The sequence below is a fragment of the Biomphalaria glabrata genome, chromosome 1, assembly GCF_947242115.1.
Source record: "Biomphalaria glabrata chromosome 1, xgBioGlab47.1, whole genome shotgun sequence".
NCBI lineage: Eukaryota > Metazoa > Mollusca > Gastropoda > Planorbidae > Biomphalaria > Biomphalaria glabrata.
Window position 1 is genome coordinate 8,013,774 of NC_074711.1, and position 6,000 is coordinate 8,019,773.

The following is a 6,000-nucleotide window of genomic DNA, read 5'->3' on the forward strand; positions in this document are numbered from 1 at the left end:
CACAGGATAGATCAGAATGGAAAGATGTGCTAAAGCAGGCCAGGGACATCCACAGGATAGATCAGAATGGAGAGATGTGCTAAAGCAGGCCAGGAACCTCCACAGGATAGATCAGAATTGAAAGATGTGCTAAAGCAGGCCAGGGACATCCACAGGATAGATCAGAATGGAGAGATGTGCTCAAGCAGGCCAGGGCCCTCCACAGGATAGATCAGAATGGAAAGATGTGCTAAAGCAGGCCAGGGACATCCACAGGATAGATCAGAATGGAGAGATGTGCTAAAGCAGGCCAGGGACATCCACAGGATAGATCAGAATGGAGAGATGTGCTAAAGCAGGCCAGGGACCTCCACAGGATAGATCAGAATGGAGAGATGTGCTAAAGCAGGCCATGGAACTCCACAGGATAGATCAGAATGGAGAGATGTGCTAAAGCAGGCCAGGGACCTCCACAGGATAGATCAGAATGGAAAGATGTGCTAAAGCAGGCCAGGGACCTCCACAGGATAGATCAGAATGGAAAGATGTGCTAAAGCAGGCCAGGGACCTCCACAGGATAGATCAGAATGGAAAGATGTGCTAAAGCAGGCCAGGGACCTCCACAGGATAGATCAGAATGGAAAGATGTGCTAAAGCAGGCCAGGGACCTCCACAGGATAGATCAGAATGGAGAGATGTGCTAAAGCAGGCCAGGGACCTCCACAGGATAGATCAGAATGGAGAGATGTGCTAAAGCAGGCCAGGGACATCCACAGGATAGATCAGAATGGAAAGATGTGCTAAAGCAGGCCAGGGACATCCACAGGATAGATCAGAATGGAGAGATGTGCTAAAGCAGGCCAGGGACATCCACAGGATAGATCAGAATGGAGAGATGTGCTCAAGCAGGCCAGGGCCCTCCACAGGATAGATCAGAATGGAGAGATGTGCTAAAGCAGGCCAGGGCCCTCCACAGGATAGATCAGAATGGAGAGATGTGCTAAAGCAGGCCAGCGACCTCCACAGGATAGATCAGAATGGAGAGATGTGCTAAAGCAGGCCATGGACCTCCACAGGATAGATCAGAATGGAGAGATGTGCTAAAGCAGGCCAGGGACCTCCACAGGATAGATCAGAATGGAAAGATGTGCTAAAGCAGGCCAGGGACCTCCATGGGCAGTAGTGACACTGGGATGGATGGATGAATGAAATAAGCAGAAGTAGAAGTTACGCAGAGTTATAAAAAATTTGACTTTTCATTGATAATAATGTTTCTACTAGTTCTTAACCAAATTCATATCTACCAGGAAAAAGTTTTGAAAAGCGTTTATTCGTCATATATATATACTAATTTAAAGATTCTATAAAAAATATCTGTGCTCAATCAGGGGTGTTGACAGTATTAGAGATTTTCATATATGGCAGAAAAACGTAAATCAGCTAGCTGTGTTTTTTTAAGATATATGTTAAATTGTGTGCACGTTTCATAACTGCAGAAGTAAATTTTCTGAGCTCTACCATTTAAAAATATTATTTGGAATTAAGGCTGCATCAGAGGCAGATAGAAAGGAATGGAGAAATATGGTAGACATATCATGTGTGGTGACCCAACCTTTCGTCAGGCTAAGGCGAAGGCGAATGCTTATCGCCTTTCAATGTATGACTTCAAAACATTATAAAAAACAAATGAGCAAACGAACTAGAGGTAGTAAAAAGAGTTGATACAAAATACAACTGGTAAGCATTGAGATTTTTGGAAAGTACATCTCTATTCCTTGTTATTTTGTTGACCACAATGAATTTCGGTATTAATAATGAAGACCAGATACCTGGATACAAATTTCTAGATAATTGTATGAATTTATATTATGAATATTGTTAAGTACTATGTAATTTGTTTTATCAGGAGACAAATAGTTTATATATACACACACACACACAAATATATATATATATATATATATATATATATATTAAATGGAAGTGAGATTAAAAAAACGAAGATATTTGAAAAATCGACTTAAAGAGAATAGAAGTTCTTATGATAACGTTATTTGTAGTAATAGTACAGTTTTTCATAATTAAAACATGAGAGTATTTGTTTATTTTTAAAGAGTCTTGTGTCTAATATATATATATATATACAGTGCTACCATTTATTGTGCTTGAAAATATTCCAATTTATTTCTTACCAGCTCATCTGTTTTTTTTAGTATATACAAACCTAGAATATAGGAGTTAGAGTTCATTTAAACAACTGGATTAAGGGGGCAAGGAATTAGCTAGGGTTAGGAAACTTAGAGGTTATGTTAGGATTTGGGAATTTAAGGGTTAGGGTAAAGATAGTCCACAGTTTTTATTTGAATAACTATTAAAACACAAAAGCTGACTCTATTATAGTCTAGGAAGGTTATTCGGCTTCAGTTCTAGCTTTGTCAACAACAAGCCGGCTTGTTCAGGTATCTAGTATCCTGCCTGCCTACAAAAAACATGTGTACCAAGCAGTGTTACTCTCAACCACTCAATGTGGATCTGAGGAAGCAGCTAAGACTTTTTGAACGCTTTTATCCAAGATGTTTCCACATCATCTTGGACATACGTAGCAAAACTGCTCTACAATTAGCGATGCTCTTGCAAATGCTGGTCTTGTGCTTATAGGCCAACAGTCACAATGGGCAGGGCACGTATGGGGCGAACATATGCCAAAGGAAATCTTTTTTTAGTGAGCTGAAAATCGGTCGGCGTGAGATGCCCCACGGAAACGCTTCTTTAGAATACTAACGCAATGTTTTTAAGTCTCTTAGGAAAAAATGAGTCATTTTACTTTGTTACAAAGTACATGTTTTATCCAATAAAGTAAAGATTATGGATCACTTGATGTTTCGTACTAAACTCATAATGAATACATATTTGCAATATTAAATTTCTGAACCTAACCATTTGAGAAGTTACATTGCAAAGATTTCCTTTCAAGTCAATAATAGGCCAGGCCAATTGTTTTACGCAAAAGATGCAATGTAAAACGTTATGACGTAAGCTGTGGTTCTTCTGCACTATTGGGGGGACTGGAGACTTTCTATTCTAATCTCCATGCAGAAATACAACTAGAACTAACAGAACACACAAAAGCAACTCTTCATATTGGTAGTCTTTATTCATAGTTTATTTTCGTAATTTAAAAAATGTTTCGTTAATTGACTTTCATTTGCATGTGCACTCCCAGGTAAGCGTTGGGCCACAACCACACCTCTAAATCGATTTCGGTTATGGGCAGCTTTCTTCATCTGCTTCAATGTCATTCCACTATCCTCTGCTTCACTGATGACTGACCGCTTCCAGGTTAACTTATTTCTGCCCACTTTCCTTGCAGATTACAATCCAGTGCCTTAACATTGGCAGCTGGTTGTCACAGGGTGTTTCCTTTTCAGATATATATATATATATATATATATATATATATATATATATATATATATATAGATAGATAGATATCTTATCTTATCTTATATAATACAGACGTTACTTCAAAAAAGAAGATGATTACGTCCTACGCGTCATGCATTTAGTCATGCATATTAACCAATGACTTAAATTCTGCCAAGTCACTGGTTTACCTGGCTAGCTCAGGCAACCCATTCCATGCTCTAATAGCACTAGGGAAGAAGGAGTATTTGTACAAATTTGTCCTAGCATATGGGACGAGGAATGTGCCTTTATCTTTGTGTCTTTCAGAGTATTTTATTAAATTTTGTTTTTGTATTTGAAGATTATGGTTCAGTGTTTTATGTATGATTGCTACTTTACTTTTGAGCCTTCTGTCCTGAAGGCTTTCTAAATTTAGTGATTTTACTAAAGGTGTTACTCTAGTCAAATGTGAATATTCGTTTGTTATGAATCGCACTGCTCTATTTTGTGTCTGTTCTAGTTTCTTAATGTTTTCTTGAGTTGAGGGGTCCCAAACAGAGGATGCATATTCTATTATTGGCCTAACCAAGGTTAAATAACATTTTAGTTTTATGTTCTTATTTGATTTATAGAAATTTCTTTTAATAAATCCTAATGCTTTGTTTGATTTTTTTGTAGTTTCATCAATATGTGGATTCCATGACAGTTTTTCATTTATTATAACACCTAGGTATTTTGCGTTTTTAGTCTGTGTTACTGGTTTGCCATGAATAAGATAAGTGGAATTAATTTGTTTTAGTTTTTTTGTTACTCTTAACAACTGACATTTTTCTGGGTGGAAAGACATGCTCCAATTTGATTCCCATTTCTGTAATTCATCTAATTCTCTTTGTAAAATATCTGTGTCTTGTGTTGTTTTTATTGTTCTATATATTATGCAATCGTCTGCAAATAATCTGACTTTTGTTCCTGAACTAATGCAATTTGGTAAATCATTTATGTAAATTAAAAATAGTAGTGGACCCAAGACTGTTCCTTGAGGTACACCTGAGTTTACTGTTATCGGTGTTGATTTAGAGCCATTTATTATTACAGTTTGTTCTCTCCCTATCAGAAAGTCTTTAATCCACTGATGCAGTGGACCATTAATGCCGAAATATTTTAATTTTTTAAGCAAACTATGGTGGTGAACTTTGTCAAAAGCCTTAGAAAAATCTAGTAAGATAGCATCTATTTGTTCACTATTATCTAAACCTTTTGAAAAATCATCAATTAGTCCTATTAGTTGTGTTTCACATGATCTATATTTCCTAAAGCCATGTTGGTATGGTGTGAGGACATTATGTTTGTCTAAGTGGTTTATGATGTTGCTACATATTATGTGTTCTAGGATTTTACATGTGATGCTGGTAAGTGATACTGGTCTGTAGTTTCCTGGGTCAGATTTTTCTCCTTTTTTAAATAGGGGGGTGACATTAGCTTCTTTCCAGTCCTTTGGTACTCTGCCCTGGTTAAGTGAAGCCTGAAAGAGTATTTTGAACACTGGGGCTAGCTCATTACTTAGTTCTTTGAGTAATCTAGCTGGAATACCATCAGGTCCAGAAGCTTTATTTGGTTTGGTGTTGGCTAATAGTTTTTGAATTCCATTTTCTTGTACTACTATATCTTCTATGTTGTCTACTTGGTTCAAATTCAGTAATATGTCTTTGTCTCCTGGGGCTGAGAATGCTGATGCAAAGTATTTGTTTAGAATGTTTGCTTTAGTTTCATTATCATTATGTATTATGTTATGTTCATCTTTTAATGGCGCTACGCCTGTTGTTTCCATTTTCTTAGACTTAATGTATGACCATAGGTTTTTGTTGTTGTCTTTAGATATTACATTGTTTATGTATTCACTCTGCAGCTGTCTGCTTACTTTTTGGGTTAAGTGTTTAATTTTTATATACTTTTTGTAAACTCTTTCTGCATTAGTTTCTTTAAATTTTCTATATAGGTTTTCCTTCTGTTTACAAAGCTTCTTTAGTCTATTATTAAACCAGCATTTATTTATTTTGTTTGATGTGTATTTAGTTGGTATTTGATTTTCTATAATGCTTTTAAGATGGTTTTTAATAAAATTCCAGAGGTCATCGACTGGTTGGTTAATGTCTTTTTCTAATAAGAATGTTTGTTGAAAGTTTAATGCAGCTTGGTGTAGTTGTGTTAGGTTACATTTATTCCAGAGTAAGATTTTTCTTTTGGGTTTTGTATTGGCTACTGCTTTTATCTGACTGTGTATTTTTATGATCTCATGGTCTGATAGACCAGGGATAATATCATAATCAACTACTAATCCAGGTCTGTTTGTTAAGAAGAGATCTAATGTGTTGTTTAATCTAGTTGGCTTTTTAATGATTTGATCTAAACTTAGGTTGTGTAAAGTTTCTATGAAAAGCTCATTTATGTCCTTAAGGTTTTGGTGTTTATCTATGGTTAGTGTTTTCCAATTTATATCAGGTAGGTTGAAATCACCCATAATCCAAAAAACTGCATTTTTATTTGTCTCTTTAAGTGTCGTAATCTGATTACATAGTTCCTGCATGTATTCTAAACTAGAATTTGGTGGTCTGTAAA